Source organism: Talpa occidentalis, unplaced genomic scaffold (genome assembly GCF_014898055.3).
Source record: "Talpa occidentalis isolate TD23 unplaced genomic scaffold, MPIMG_talOcc4v2.1 talOcc4.7, whole genome shotgun sequence".
NCBI classification, from domain to species: domain Eukaryota; kingdom Metazoa; phylum Chordata; class Mammalia; order Eulipotyphla; family Talpidae; genus Talpa; species Talpa occidentalis.
This window is the reverse complement of record NW_023605083.1, coordinates 48336147-48353657: the sequence shown is the minus strand read 5'-3', so window position 1 is coordinate 48353657 and position 17511 is coordinate 48336147. Positions and strand designations below refer to the sequence as shown.

The 17511-nt window shown below is 38.5% G+C and overlaps 1 pseudogene; it reads left to right on the top strand.

The window, feature by feature from the left end:
* The first annotated feature begins 223 nt into the window (after positions 1–223).
* Positions 224–2031, top strand: LOC119231408 (eukaryotic translation initiation factor 4B-like; annotated as a pseudogene).
* Positions 2032–17511: the final 15480 nt, after the last annotated feature.

The following is a 17511-nucleotide window of genomic DNA, read 5'->3' as shown; positions in this document are numbered from 1 at the left end:
ACACAAGGCAAATACTGGGGGAAGTGGATCATTGAGGGCCAGCAGTCTCAGTGGCCACCCTAATTTTCTACGACTCTTGTACCATGAGATCTCAACTTTACTATTGCTTCTGTTTATTGGACTTCCCTTGTATTTAATTTTCCCCTCTTTGGTTTGTTCCTCCACTTTCTTCTGCTATGTGTCAACTTTTCTATATTGTAACTTCCTTAGCCAGCACAAATAGATGTTTCCTTCAGGTGAGTGAACTGACCAGTCACATCATGTCATCTCTATACTTCAGATCATCAGTCTTTGCAGCTAAAATGTTCTACTGACATGGATTCCTTTGTTTTGGCTGTGCTGGTTTGTTTTGCTTGTATATCTCGATTCAAAGCTGGAAGTCTAGTTGAAAGGAGAATAGTCTCTTTCTCTCTCCCAGTGAAAAAGAAGAAAAAGGAGAGCACTATCCCTTTAACAGATTTTTTTGACTGAAGATGAACAAACTGATGGAAGAAGTACCCATGTTCCCAAACCAATCAGCTGGGCTGTGAAACAGATGACCTTGAAGAAGAGGTTTCAACCCCTTGCACAATAATGGCAATGATGTGAATGGGGCACCTCCAATGGTCCTGAAGCAGGACCGTTCCATCTGCTTCATAGGCTGCTGGGGTACCCAATATTGACTGAAGCCACCTTCCTAAATTGACAACCATCTCTTCTTTCCTAGGGACACTACCATATGATGTGATAAAGACTCCATTAGGAATTCTTTACAGGATTAAATATCAACAGAGTGTATTTACCATATGATCCCAGCAATCCAGAGAGGAGGAAGCTTTTATTTGTTTACACTGATTTTGAGGACCTGGAATCCTTGCACAGTGCTCTGAGCCTCAATGATGAATTTCTGGGTAACAGGAGAATTCAAGTGAGTTCACTGACCAAGCACAGGATAAAGATGGATGATGGTTCTTTTGGCTGAGATAGAAATCAGGATCTTGTCAAAACAGATAGACTGAAGGGCCAGTCCTTCCACGGCTTTGATTACTACCCACCTAGAAAAAGTGATTGGGTGGATGAGCAAAAAATTACAACGACTGCTGTGAGAGACACCCAAGGCGGCAAGGTGAAGAAAGTCAGGAATGGGAACATAGAGGACAAGAAGTGTGTCTTCACAGACTGGGGCCTCAGACACATCTGGCTGAAATGCACAAAGGATAGTGAGAAATGTCTAGAAAATGAAACACTCAGTAAGGAGGAAGACTGTCACTCTCCAATGAAATCTCCCAAACCTAAACAGCATCTAAAGGTAATAGTTCTTCCACCAAAGGAGAATCCTTAAGTGAAAGGAGGCACTAGCCCTCCTGCTCGGTCTCAGGGCTCAGACACAGAGCAGTAGTCCCCTACAAGTGGTGGGGAGAAAATACTTCCAGCTCAACCTTCTGATGAATGACCAGTAAGGAAAGATGAAAATAAACTGGTTGAGGTGAGTGTCCCAAAAGAACAAAGTGGGAACTCAAGCCATCATCCAGGAGCTGGAGGGAAACAAAGATCACAGGGAGTGTTCAGATAGAAAAGGTGGCATAAAGAATCAAAACTCCTGATCTGCCTCTGAACCAAAGAAGCCTGAAGGAAATCCTGCTTCCAAATTCTGTGCTGCAAGCAAGTATGTTGTTCTCTCCATTGATGGCAAAGATGAAAACACTATATAGACCTATACATCATATGCTTTCTCCCAGTCTCTCTCCACCCTGGAACATTTGAGAGCAAATCAAACCTCTATCCAAACAAAATCAAACTCACCATCTCCTGAAAAAAAAAATAAAGGAAAATAAAACATTGTTGCGTGTCTGATGTGAAAAAGCACCTTAGGTAAATACACTTACATGCCTTGACTTTGTAAATAAAATGTAGAATCTGTGATGCCCCTCTTTAGTTTGACCAGCAAGAAGGCAATATGTTCAGTTCAATGACCAAGTCAACAAATCAACAGTTTCCATGTTTTACATGCTTTAGATTCCCTTAGCAGTCATTCACCAGGACAGAGGAGGACGAGAGGCCTGCAGGAATCAGATAATTCCAGGCATTACAATTCTAGTGCACAGCAGGCTGCTTCTTACACATGGCTAAAATGAGATCAGATTAAATATCCATTGAATCTTTCAACCTGTCTGATCACTGCTTTCTGTTGTCAGGAGAGATTCAAGAGTAAAAGAATTAGCCAGAGAACTACCACCAGCATGAGGACAGCAGAGAAAATAAGGGGGGGGTGGGGAAGGAGGGGGGAAGTGAACACTCAGACAAGGATCCTTGCAGGAAGGAATCATGGGTTTCATTTGAAATACTAAGGAATTAAAATGAGAGTTAAGTAGATACATTGCGCAGATCATTTTGCATTCCATATAAATGTCTAATCATGTTTTACACCTGAAACTAATCTGGTATGTCCATTATATGTCAATAAAAAGTAAAAGTTGAAATGGAAATTTCCCTTCAGGTATTTCTAAATCCATCCACTAAGAATGTTTATCATTGTTTCTCTTATTCTTCTCCAACTGAGGCCAGTCACTGGATCCTTCATTGTTGCATTATATCGTAAACAGATACTTAGGTGCACAAATGAAAGAGAATTAAATTTTGTTTAGCTATTTATACATTTGAATTGCTCAAATGAGAAAGGCGACAGAGACAAAATGTCTTTTTTGTTATTTTACATGAATTCATTGGCACCTGTGCTCTAGTTACAAACCTCAAGTTGACTGAAAATGTGCATAAATTCAGAAATGTATTACACATAAATTCATTGCAACCCTCAATTAGATTTACACAAAATCTAATTAACATTCTATGAAAATTATGGGGAATCTGACTAAATTCTTATATTCTCGGGAAAAACAAATAAGTTTATCAATGTAAATTTTGAATGAAGAATAGGAAGTAGAACTTAACACACTAGATATCTAAATTTTTAATAAGGCTATGATAATTAAAGTAAGACATTACTGAAAAAGGGAAATGTATATAGCTATATAAGACACAGTAGATAGGCTAGAAATTGATTTTGTTTCATATAAGAATTTGCTAGAAAATAAAAGTGACATCAGCAGAAAGGAAGACTTCACATTTATTTATTTCACATTTATTATCTGTCCGTGGCTTCTGCTCAGGGCAGCAGTATTAATCTTTCTAACCCTCATTTCCTTATGACATTTCCTTGTTACCAGAGTATAGAGATTCTCTGTCACTTATCCTCTAATCTCGATGGTTTCGGTACAACCTTCATATACCATCTGTACCCAACAGTTATTTAATAATCTTCTTTAAATCAAATCTGTTTTACTTAAATAAACTTACTTTGCTCTAACCAATCATTTCTGTGAAACCAAAAGTGTTATGTAAATGAATTTAAAATATAAAATCTGTCACAAATGAAATTTAGCATGTAAAAAATCTATCACAAATCTGTCTCCCACTGGAAAGTACCTATACTGACTGTGATGGTTAATTTTTTAAATAGATTTTTTTAATTATTTTTTTATTTTTTACATCACTGTTCGTTTTTAAACAATATTTGCTTCCCCCCACCCCTTCAGGTGTAGTCCCCATAGAGTTTCTGTCACCAGTGCACCTGTGCACCATGTAACGGTTAATTTTAATGTGTCAACTTGCCATGGCTGTAGTGTCCTGTTATTTGGTCAAACACCTGTCTATGTGTTGCTGGTATGATATTTTTTAGAGATGATTACCATTTAAATGAGTAGACTTTGAGTAAAACAGATAACCTTCAGTAAGTGTGTGGGCTTCATCTATCAGTTGAAGGACTTGAGAGAAAGACTGATAACCTCTAAAGAGAAAGGAATTCTGCCGCCAGACTGCCTTCACATTCAAGCATGCAGTATCAATTCCTGCTGGAATTTCTAGCCAGCAGGGCAGATTTTGAACTCATCAGCTTGTACAGTCAAATGAACCAATTCCTTAAAATAAGTCCCCATCCCTCCTTCTCTTCTGTCTCTCCTTTCACCTCTCTCTAGGATGCCAATGCCCACCTTTACCTGGCTGCTCCCTCCTATTCCAAATTTCTTCTAGGTGACTTTCCAGTACTCATTCTACTTCACTCCATCTGCGCTGTACTCTGCTGAGAATGCCTTGCCTTGCCAGGCTTCCCCAGTTCCTGCCCTCAAGGCCAAGATCATTTATCAGTTAGGAATGTAGGAGGAAACAAAAGGTGAAATGCAGTAAGTTTTTCAGATTTAGAAATATATAAAACCAGCAATTGTAAGTAAATGTTAATCTTGTGTCAATACTAATTGGTGGTGGTTATTTTAAGGATTCTGAGGTTCTGTCTCACAGGACACAGAACTTTCAGTGATGTCTGACAGTAGAAGAGTGAGAAGGGTCAGTATGTTAAGCTTCAGACATATTTTCCACCTCTGGTTTGATTACTATAGAAACTAAGTAAGAGTATTTTATTGAGTATTTTCCAGTGCCTACTTAAACAAGGCATTTGGTTTATGAATTAAAAATAAAAACTAAATTATATTCTAGTCATTTCCAGGTTTACATATGTAGGGGAAGTCAACCAAGGGCATTCAAACGAAGGAAGGAAGATCTGTACAGAAAACTGGCTACATTTACTTCCCCAATACCTCCTTATTTCATGTGATACCAAATGTCAAAACAGAATTTGCCTGCTGGGATGAATGAGTGGAGAATACAGCTTAGCTCTTTCTTGGCCATGCTGCCCAGGCCCTGACACCAGGACATCCTTATAAATACTTTGGGGAAATTCTCATGGAGCAGCAAAAAGTCACATTAGTCCTTCCCCCACATCTCTGCCTTCTTATACCTGGATTGCTGGAATGAGAACAGAACCTTTGCAACATACCAAGAGCAGAGATAGCCGTATTGATAAAGATTTCCAGAAAATCAACTCAAATTTTTCCTGATAGGGAATCACCCTACACCTAGTTTTTAGTGGCTCTTTCCCATATTCCTTAAGGTTAGAGGAGTTTGTACATGATTATATCGTTGGATTAGGGTTCCTTTCATTCATTTAAAACTTGAATGTTTCTTTACAACAAATCAGTGTGATAAGCACCGGAAATACAAAGAAAAATAGCATTTAAGATGTATTTTCAAGGAACTCGTAGCTTAATTGATAACCAAATAATACATAGAAACATGTCATAGATGAGGATAAGCAAACTTCTGTAGCAGGCTGGATAGTAAATGTTTTCAGCTCTGTGGGCCGAGTGTTTTCCATTGCAACTTCTATTTCTGCTCAGCAGCCAGATGGTATCAGGTAGATAAGTGTGGCTATGTGTCAATAAAAATTTATTTATAGAAAAAGACTGCTAGCCAGATAGGTCCTAGAGTTTGCTGATCCCTGACCTAGAATCTATAGATGAATTAGAACCTGAGATCAGTATCTCTCAAAAGAGAAGGTGAAAAATGAGTGGAACAGTTCTTTGCTTGGTATGGTGACTTGAGTAATCAGTTCCTTATTTTTTGGTGGTGATTCTGTAACTTATTAAAACTCCAAATAAAATCTATGGCTTCCCTTGTGAATATGTGAGGAAATAAAATGGTTACTTTTAATAATAGAAAGACTTTATTCAATTAAAATATTTATAATATAAGATTTGCCATAGTCATATGCATTCAATGAGGAACAATTCTCAAATATGAAAATGATGTGGAAATCCACAGGACAGAATGGAGAAAGCCCTAGAGGAAAATAAGAAAAGGCTCAAAGTATGTGTATACCAGGGAAATGTGCCCTGTCATGAAGAGCTCTTAATTTTTTAAATCAGCATGGAATACTCTGGAAAAACCACCCTCACCCCAAAACCTCAACAAAGGCTTCCTTTTTAATTCATGTCCCCTCCAGCAACTAGAATGTTATTAAACAGTGGGGCAAGTAAAGAAATCTGGAGAATTTGATGGAAGATCAGAAAACATTATTTTTATATTAGGAACATTGTTGTTCTAATGAAGGTCTGGCCTTACACAAAGAACCAGTTCCTGAAAAGTTGATTTGAGAAATCCATTGAAACACAAAGCCTTCGGGAGATAGTGCCAGCAGGCCAGCTGTATGACAGAGCAACCTACCTCATAATTTTCGAGCAATCCGAGGAAGGAAGGCAGGGGTATGAGGGAGGGACAATGCAACATTTACTGTCCAAGAATTTCCCAAAAGTATTTATTAGGATGTTCCAGTGTCAGGTGCTAGGCAACATGACTAAGGACTAGCTAAGAGATATATTACAAGGTACAGTATATAATTATAACCTTATTAAGTTAAATAGTATATTATTGTCCCTTGTAATATATCTCTTGCCCTCATTTATGTATTTACATTTTCAAAGAGGATTTTAAAAGACCAAAGGGTCTTTATGACCTTGTAATGATTCTGCAATAGTAAAATATAAGCATTATGAGTGATAAAATGACATTATTGGACTAGGGAAACAGTTTCTTTTGAAACTAACCCTGCCTATTTTCTTTCCAAACACTTAAGAAATAATCTTTGTTGATTAAGATAGTAGTGGATAATCAGCTGTCCATTAACCACATCAAACACATTTCTTGCAATTTTAACAGAAATTGTTATGTCATTAAAAACTATTCAGTAGATTTGGTTAATTTTCTAAGTATGTTTCCATAAAGCCTCACTCTCAAGAGTCCGAAATAAAACATGAATACATTTCTTGGTCACCCACTCTACTTATTTTCCAGTGCCACATGGTGAAAACACTAAGAAATATAAGGCATAGTTCTAGTTCTTACGAAATTTGCATGGTCAAAACAAAAAAAAGTAGTAAAACATATCATCATTTGATTAGTAAAAATGCCCACAAAAATCCAATCACAACACTCACTAAGATCACTTAATTTTTCACTGGCTCCCCACTGCAATTTAGAATAAAAACAAAATTTCCGAACAGGGCCTAAGAGAATCCATATGATCTAGATGAAAACATTTCCTCTGACTATAAGTACATTCATTCTCTGCTCTGGAAACACTTTCCATCTTGCAGTTCTTTTCCTTACCATTTTCCCTCCTATCCCAGGATCTCTGGACAGACTTGTTGAACCAAGAAGGGTCTTTAGTCCCCTCTCTCCCTAGATAACTCCTTTTCATTATCAATACTCAGCTCCATTGTCAACCCCTCCCCTCATACATGTTTCGTTGCCGCAATGCCTCTGTTGTTTGTATTTTCATTATAGCAAATCTTTTGCTCACTACATAATTCATTATTATATTGCTGTCTATACAAACCTCCATGAAAGTAATACTTTTTTTTTTGCTTATCAATGCTTAGCATATAAAAATGAATAGATATTTGCCACGATTATTTCTAAAATCCCTACTATGTACCTGGCACTCTGCTAGATACTGGGACATAGAGTTTGAAGACATTGTCTCCATGCTTCCTCCTTAGAGACAGAAAAGTAAACAAATAACGGCAACATAATATGCCTTATAATCAGAGAAATCCTAAGTGTTGTGTGCACACATACACAAGAATTAACTCTGCCTGGAGAGGCTGAAGAAGACTGCTAAGGAAGTGAAGTTTGTGCTCTTGAAGAAGAAATAAAACTGCTATGGACAAAATGTGGAGAAGCAGTTCATGCAGAAATAGAATGTGAAAAAAAGTCAAAGGGTTCAAAGACCCCATTATGGCATCATCATGGAAAAGGAAATGGCATGGCACTACTGTGATGAGAGTGTGGTTTGGAGATAACTAGAAATAAGATGGAAATTGTTGGCTGAGGTGAAATGGTGAGGGCTTGATGAATCTGAGGTGAACACACCCAAGTGGACTGATTGGCAATGAAAAGGGAGGTATAGAATAAAGGTTTGGGGAAGTAATAAGAAAGAGAAACACCTTCACAGGAATGTTGGGGGATATTTGATAATTAGAGATGCCCCTTCTTTGATCATTTTTTCATAGGCAGTGTTTCCCACACTTTCCTAATGGCAACTCTCACATGCCCATGGATATGCCTCAACTCCACTGCATCAGCATCCCTTAAGGAAAACCATAGAAAACGGAGTGTTTAAACAGGAGAGCTTGAGGAACACCTTCAGGGGGAATTCTTATCCCAGTTAAGGTTTGCCATCCTTCTCTACATCACAGTCTAAACTGACTTGTGACTGCCCAAGAAAATATCAATTTGAATGAACAATTAACATAATGACCCATTCCCCTAAGGGAACAATAGGATATTAATGTGCAAGCATAAGAAAAATGTAAATGTAGGCCTCATATCATTGTATCATTGTATCATTGAAAGAATGCAAATGCTGCTACTACATGAGGAAGTAATGAGAAGTTCAGCCAATTATTCTCTAAAAGTAGAGAAACTAGACTCTCTCTACAGAAGGAAGAAAACCATGAAATTCTTCTACTAGTTTGGTGGCTACGTGTGATTTCTTAGTTCTCCAAACTCATTTGCTTTTCTCCAAGTGCCTATCAACTCATCAGTTGCGTTCCCAAACACTGTAAGTGAAAACAGAACAGCTGAAATTCTCTCAATACTTCTTGGTTGGACTTCTCACTGACAGAGAGTAGAGAAAGGATATATACTGCATAACACAGACCAGTCTGGGTTTATCAAACCCCCTCCACAGGAAAAAAAAAAAAAACAACAAACAAAAACCCTTTCTATGTTATTGAGGCATTAGTGTTCAGAATCTGGCCATATTGTAATCATTTGGATAGCAACCCTTCATTTAGCCCACACACTTCCTGTGACCAGCTGGGTCACTGCTTGACTATCCATGACAGCAGATATAAATGGAAACTTGGGTTTTGTGAGCCTGAACAGTTTCTAATGGAAAGCTTTTGCCCTTCTTGAGAATCCAGCTGGGTAACTGCCTCCAACCTCAGAATTCATTGAAAAGTGATGCAGTGGAATCCTAAGTTATTTATATAATTTCCTTCATGGTTGGAGCTCAATAATCTCATGTCTCTGTGCCTCAGTTCCCTCACCTGGGATTCATCACAAATGTTATTTTTTATAGCTGTATCAAATAATACTATAAAGGCAAAAGGTGTTTTTTAGAGTTTTCTTGACAGATTGTCAAAATTACATGTTGGCATTAAATCATAATTAAACAGAAGCCTCCTGTTCCAGTAGGCAAATATAAATAATCTATTTTCCTCATTTTAAAATCAGATTCAAGGAAGCTAAATTTACCATGGGCACGCCTACTTCAGGCAATAGCAAATTGCTGAGAGGGGAAAGGGAAAAACCTAAGAGTATATATACATCTATGTCTATATATTTTTTAAATATTTAATCACTATTTTAAAAAATATTTATTTATGCATACAAGAACTGGGGTGTAGGCCAGAGGTATGGGGGGGTGAGGATTCACCAGAGACAGAGTGGGGAACAGAACAGGCAGACTGATGAAATACACTGCTCGGGGGAGCAGCAGGTGAGACAGGAGAGGTCTGCTGTGCTATGTGGGTTAGCTCCCTGGCTGGGAATCGAACTCATGATGCAGTGGCTCACAATAGCTTGATAGTGCTGTGCCTTTTACCCCTGTGCCACCAGGGAGGCCCTATGTCTATATTTTATTCTTCCTTCTTAATAACATTTAATCATAAGATGAAATACTCTTAATAAAAAGATTAACTTTCCAAACTGTACTACTGATTTAATAAAGGAGATTTTTGGGAAATAGAGCAATGAAAATGGAGAGGGGGGGAAAGAGTAATTTATGGGTGTTTTCTGAGCTGTGGACATATTTTTTAAAACACCATAAATTGTCCTTGATCGGCCAAATAGATGTATACACAGTATTTCTCAATGAATTTTTTTTAAATGGAACACTAGAAAAGCTAGAAAGCTGGAAAAGTATGGTTTTATAGGCAGAGTATTTATAGCTATTTTTTCTGAATCAGGGATAAAAGATATTAAGTAATAAATGCATCTAACTGACTCTTCCCCCAAAACAAACATTTTTCTTTGGAACTTTGGTGACACTGTTCCATTTTCTAGCATTCAGCACTGCTTACAACTATTGTGATGCAATGAATGAAGATGGGAAACTACTCTGGTAAGATAAAAAGTTGCTAAGATGTTAACAACTTCCAGGTGTGCCCATTCTTCTCCCTGCCCTTCAGTATTGAGGGATTTCAGTGTTGGGAAGTGACTTCAGAAAGTAATGCACAAAGAGTTTATGAGATCTGGGCTGAACATTGCCTAGATAGTTCTAACCACCCACACCCGAGTTTCAGAGGAGTCATTTTGCAGAGACAGTCTGTTCTAATTTCCAAGGGCTTCCATAATGTAGTTTTACAGAGTGACTTAAACAACAGAAATCTGTTTTTTTGCAGTTCTGGAGACTAGAAATTTGACAGCATGGTATCAGCAGGGCCTTGTTCCGCCAAAGTTTCCAAGGAGAACTTTCCATGCCTCTATCCTAGCTTTTGGTGGTTGCCAGCAATTTGTGGCATTTCTTGGCTACATCATTCTAACCTCTTCCTCCATGATTATACAGTCTCCTATCTGTGTTATCATTTCTTATAAAGTCATCAATTCATGGATTAAGGGCTCTCTCTATTTCAGGGTGTTTACCTAAATTTAGGCCAATTATACCAGCAAAGATCCTATTTCTCACATTCTGAGGCTCTGAGTAAATAAGAATTTAGGAGTGATACTGTTCAACCCAGTCCAGTCTCAGTAGAGCCCTGTCTTAGGAAGAGAAGGGGTTGAGAATTAGTTGAAATCCTGGCAGGCAGAGGACAGAAGCAAAGGCAAGAAGACAGAAACACGCATCTGGCAATGCTGACCTCAGAGTTGCCTTACCACGGGTTCCTACCTTTACTTACAGAGTCCTCCACATATCCTTTAAAAGAAGCAGTGCAGGGCCAAGATACTAGGGGCAGGCCCATAAAATGTTTCAATGTCTTTTAAATTTTAAAAAGAAAAAATAAAATACAATCTGGATTATAGTCCTATAAACATCAAAGCAGTTATAAAATACACTTTTCAATGTTTGTTGTTGTTTTTTTTTTTTTTTTTTTTTTATGGAGGAGGGGCCCAGAGAGAGGCAGAGGTGCCCAGGGTGCACAAAGGTCTTGCCTTAACATAGCCATACTCACTAGTGTTCATGCTCAGTCTCTCTGCCAGAAATCCCCTTCCTCTTTCTGATCACCTTTCTTCAGGATCTGTCTTCATCTCTTCATGACTCAGTTTATGTGTAATTGCCTTGGAGAAACTTTCCTTGACACCCCCATTTCACCACTACTCCATCTCTCCCTGTCCACACCTAGCTTGGTTTATGTGCTCTGCATGTGCACAGCTCTATCACTCCTCCACCTTGCTATGCAATGACCTATTTCTATGGAGCCACTCAGAGACTAAATATCAGATATCATTATGCAGCAGATGCTATTGAAGCCTTACCCCATCTCCTTTGTCACTGTATTGCTCTTGTCCCACAGATATCATAGGTATTGGCTGCTAATGACTCACACCTCAAGACTCCTAGAGGAAATGTCCTTTCCTGGCAGGTCTGTCTGGAAGCACTTGGAAGTTTGTATTAGCTTCCACCCATTCCCACCACCTGTGAGAGTCCACAGCAATCAGTGACTAATAGCAGGGGTATGCTCCCCAGCCCCCTGACCAATGGGGAAAATAAACTATATATTACAGTTCACTCACCATCATGTCCTGTGAAATCGTTTAATGCCCTACTCCTTTCCTTGCTCTATTCTGTTTCCCTGCCATCTTTACAACATTCACTTACTGTATCCATTGCATAAGAATTCCTGTATCAATCTCCCCTTCCAGGAAGCATATTTAAAGACACTGAATCTCTGTGACTAGCATTAACACCCAGCAAAAATTCCCTAGTAAGCAAAAATACTGAATTAATAAATGAATGAATGAACTGATGGAGTAAATGTTAGAGAAACACAGAAGCAAGTATCAAAGGCCCAGCCAGGCTAGTTAATTAAAAAAAAAAAGAAAAAGAAAAAGAAACTTCAGTATTTGATCAGTTAAAGATTAGGACAGAAGGAGAAAAAAAAAAAAAAAAACGAGATGTAGGTTCTAGAACAGTGGCACGAGACAGTAAGTTTGCTCACAAAAACGAGTGAATTATTTGATAATTAGACCTGAGGAACAATGCCTGCTATATGCCTACCATGTCTCTTTTACATACACCAGTGGACTAAAAGATTAAGCCATCAAAATACATGTGGGGCACTTCAAATTTACTCAGACTTGATTTGCTCCAGAGCTAGGGATTTGATGAGTTTGCAAGCCTGGATTATGAGTTTGGTATGGATGCATTTTTTTGAGCAATGATTTGTTGATGAAAGGGCTGCTTTGAAGACCTGGTATGTTGCACTAGGACCCTGGTGATCCTAACGGTGTGGTCCTCTGGAGCCAATGCTCAACAAGCTGGAAAAATGAGAGGAGACTTCATGGCATAAGATTTCTATCCAGACATGGTTCTCTGTCATGTAAGCAGCTCCTGTCAACCTTTGCAGCCATTTCAGAGTGGAGCAGATGGCAGGGGAGGGCTTGACAAAGTGGTGAAGTTTCAACTGCAAAAGGCAATCCCTGAATGACAATTCAGAAACTTATTTCCCACAACACTTATCATTTTGGCAGAGAGTTTGTGAATCTTTTTAGGAAGAAGAGAAGGAAGCAGTGCATCAGAATAAGGTAACCTATGTTTAGTTAGGTTATGTGGATTCAAACACTACGGAATCTAAATCTCCCTTTGTGTTGGCTACTCCGATGACAAAGGGCCAGACTTGTTTGTAAATTAAATACTAAAAAAGCTAAAGTTGAGGGTGTGCAATGTAACAGTTCTCCAGCACATGAAGCAACTGCTAAATGCATCTGGAAGCCAGTTCGTGATAGTTTCAGTTCAGTTGCTGCCACCCAGGCTGGCTTTACAGACCCCTGTAGTATGCAGCTATATTTTATAAAGAAACAGCAAGGTTGTAGAAAGAGCATAATCTGGTCTCAAATCCTGCCTCTGATACTAAATAACTATATGATCTTGAACAAATTACTTTTCTTTCCTGCGCCTGTTTCCATGAATGTAAAATGGGAGTGGACGTGAGGGAGGAGATAATGGCAATCTCAAAGGATTATTCTAAGAATTCGATGTGATAATATATATGAAAGTAATTGACAAACAGTACACCTTAAACTGGTATCAGTTTTTCTTCATTTATCTTCTGGCTAGCTTTGCAGAAGTTTATGTCAAAATAAGTAATTCTTTCAAATATTTTCAGCTCCAGCTCATCTCTAATTTTCCCTGTATCTTCAAGCAATTTTAATATTATGTTTGTTTTCCTTGAAATTCCATAACCCTTATTCTGTGTGACTAGAGCAGTAATGTTTGGCTTTGGGGATTTTAGTTTTGATCATTTATAATGTGTATATAACAGAAACTGTAAGTGTATTCAGTATTCAGGAGCAATAAATATTATATTTTAATGAGAACTGCTTATTTTAATTCAACTTAAAATACTTAGACACAACAAAAGTGTTATCAGATGAGATTATTGCTGTGTCAAGTAACAGGAAATCTGTGCACTTGTCTTAAAGTAAGGGAAGGCATTGGCTCATAGAGCTGAAAAGTACAAATCTTAAATGACTTGGTCCCGGCACTGTTAGGTCCAGTGTCTTCTCAGTTTCTCTGCAGTTACCTCAGTTCTATGTACCTTCAAATGTTTGCCTTGTCCTTGGGCCTCATAAAACGACTGCTGGCAGTACCCGTGGTAGTTCCACATTTACTCTCCAGGGGAGAGCAAAATCCAAGACCAGTTTTGAGAATCTTCATACAAATTTCCCAAACTTCACTCTGATGACCCTTACTCTACAGTATTCTATAGCTATTCTGATTGGCAGAATAATTTATCAATCACTATAGCAGGAAAATGGAATTATTCTTAGTGCTTTAGACCAATCAGGAACCTGCTCTGGCTCACCCCTCTTAAACTTCATGGTTGTCACTCAGGGAAGCTGAAATAGATGTTAGAGAAACAAACTTAATATCTGTGACAAAAAGTAATTTTTAGTCATTTAGCACAGTGTTCCTAAATGTTTATTTTTATTTTTGAAGGTATCTCTTATTTCACTACATAAAATATCACAAAGTGAAATATCACATGCTACATTCCAGGGTGTTAGACTCAACTGATATAAGACATGGGGTTGGCAAAAAATTCAGGACAGCTCAGTTAGGGGTCTTGTTTCTTGTTCTTTCTCTCACTCCACTTTTCCTTAATTTTCTCTCCCTTTATTTTTCTCACTGCCTTTTTTTCCCTTTCATACTTTCTTCTTCCATCCCTATTCCTCCTTTTCTTAATATGCCTTTTTATATATGCAGACATGGCAGGATGTGAAATTAGACATTCCCTAACATCTTACAATTTTAACTAAAATCTCAAAGCCATTGAAACAGGTGACAGAATCCCCCCAGGGTGTAACTAGACACATCCTCTCGGGAATTATTTAAAGAGGCCAAACTCATCCATTACTCACCTCCCCAGCAGCCTAGGAGAGAGAAAACTGAGTTTCATTAGAGAAAAATGCCTTTATCTCTACCACAAAGAACTCTACAAAGTTCTTTTTAAGTACAAAGGTGAATTTATATGTAGAGATGGGCAAGGGATGTTCTCACTGAAGCCTACTGAGGCAGGCTTACAAGTGCGTCTCACAGAGAGGGCCAGTGCTAGTCAGCAGGAGGCAGATATTTCACTCGCGCACTGAATATTTATGAAAATCCACAAAGTTGGAGTGTAGGGGGATGGGAGAGAGTGAGAAAGGAAAGAGTGAATGAACAGATAATTCCCATCTTTTTCACTGCTGAATCTTAAGCTTCAAGTAAGAATTGAGCTAAGGAGAGGGTGGAGAGCTTAAGGGAAGCTTTTAAATTTATGTTGAATGGAAAGTTTGTTTGCTTTTTTAAGATTGAACTAGACATTCTAATACTTAAAAATATAACTCCTCAATAATATGCGAACAGGGCCTTCCCTGTTGGCGCTGCGGTTGAGCACTGGGCTGCAAAGCTGCCCGTAGCCTCTGCAGCACCGGTTCCATCCCCGGCCGCCAGCAAGGGTCCCACATGGCATGCAGACCTCTCCTGCCGCCCGCTGCTCCCCTCAGCAGTGTACTTGGGTCCTTCTGCCTGTTCTGCTCCCCGCTCTGGCTCTGGCGAATTCTCTCACCCTCCCGCGCTTCTGACTGTACCCAGTGCTTGTATAAATAAATAAATAAAATATTAAAAAATAATAATAATATGCAAACATGACTCTGCCTGAGCTGTTTCCAAGAGATGAGGAAGAAGTCCCAAAGAACATTGTTACATGTGGAAACATTTTTTAATTTAAAATTATGTTTTGTTATAAAGAAAAAATTATATCCCAACCAAAGTCAAGTTATTCTGTAGACTTTCTATATAAATGCAAATCATCAACATACTTTCTGTGAACATACCCTAAAAAAGGCACAGGTTGGGTCTGCAGGAAATGCTGAATCTTCAAAGGGAACAATTAAGAAATTTACAAAGATGTGTGTGGGGCTAAAGGATAGCAAACCAACCAAAGACAGCAGGAACACTGGAACTGACAATAATAGAGGACCCTTAGCACCCTAAGCCTGGGGAGGGACTGGGGAGAACTGGAGGGGGAAGAGAGAGAGTGGTTGCCCCAGCCCAGAGAGAGACGCAGGTGAGCATCTCTCTGATCTGTTGGTGTCTTGGACATTGGCATTCAAGGGAGCACAGTTGGTGCTGGACACAGAGTTAGGAGGAGACAGGTGACATTCTCATTGGGATTAGCAAATAGTGAATCAGCACATATAGTACTATATATTTCAATTTCTAAATTCTATATATAATTATATAGACATATAAGTACATATTGTATCCATATATATTATATATGCAGTTATATCAAATACAAATATCATTTCCATTGATATATAGAATGTTCAAATTACTTAAAACAGGTGATAAAAGAGAATTTCCCCATTGAGTATCTTTGTACAAATGGAATTATATTGCCCAAGGAAAACAAAATTAACTTCAGGCAATGAAATCAGCCTTGAGTACAGGAAATGTATTTAAACACAAATGTTTTTCACCTAAAATTAAGATAGATTAGCATGATAAAAAATAATCATCAAAACAAATCTGGAAATAAAAATGCTGAAAATGAAAGTTGAAGCAATAATGATCCTGTAACATCACAAATAGAAACCACTTCTCCCACACTGATGTGTCTGTGTAGGTAGGCATCAAAGTGTGTCTCTTTCAACACTTTGGCTGAGACAGGCCTTCGATTCTCAACTGTTGATAAAGTCATTTATACTCCTAGGAAAACAGAAAACTTTGTCCTTCTTAGCATCTCACAGGATCATTTTTTCCCCCTTTGCATCATTTTCCATTACTCTCTGCAGTCTATCTTTGTGAACTTAGAGTAGGCCACCTAAACTTTCCACATCTTTGTTTTTTCTCACTGATGAAATTGAGAAGTGAGATTTGTTCAGCTCTTTCCACAATCTACCCCTTTAGTTGACTCTGCTTCTAAATTCAACTAACCATACAGTTTTGTCTTTTTCTGTTGCTCTGGAACTTTCTGTCTGTCTCTCTCTGTCTCTCACCACACACACACACACACACACACACACACACAAATTCACACACACACACATACTACAACTCCCTTTGCTGTCCAAGAAAATCCTTAAGGATCCACTTTAAGTGTAATCTCCTCTCAGCCCCTCACTAATCTGGCCCCATACCAAATTCCCCACCCCCAATCTGTACAACATAATCAAATTTCCCCATGCCTCTGTTCACCTGGTGCTTAGTCCCCCAACTTTACAGTGCTCCTTATCACCTATGTAACTGCTATTAAGAGAACCATCTTTCCCATTAGGCTGTTAGGTCTTGGAGAGAGAAACTTGTGTCTTTTATCTCTGTATCTCCAGTAGCAAAGACAGAAAATTCACAATTCATGCTGAAAGAAAATAAATTATCTGAAAAGGTTTTCAAGCTATCATTAAGGTTTTGTAAGCAATAGAAGTGGCCCTTCTGCCCTCCCTCTATTCCACAAGGTCCATCATGGTCAGGGCTATAAGGAGATAGATGGTAAATGTCTGGGCTTCCTACTTGGACATTGGCTTCCCACTTGACTGAACAGTTAGGTCAAGGTGACCTCAGAATCTCTTTAAGACGAATACAAAAACAACATGTAGTAAATCCTAACCCCCTTTGCCACTTAATTCACATTTAAGTTCTGTAAGCCAAGTTGCCTTAAAATGAAAGGTGGCAGTTTATAGATACCTTCCTGTGTCTTAATGAACAATAAGGTACCTGCATGTATGAAATGGGCTGTGGCTACAACATACTTACACAGTTATAAATAAAGCAAACTGCAAAGAGATTATCAGTGGATTTTGTTTTCAGAAGGATTCACCCCATGGCTTTATCTTATGGAGATGTCAGGACTGTCCTCCAAGGTCTGTTTAGCCTAGACT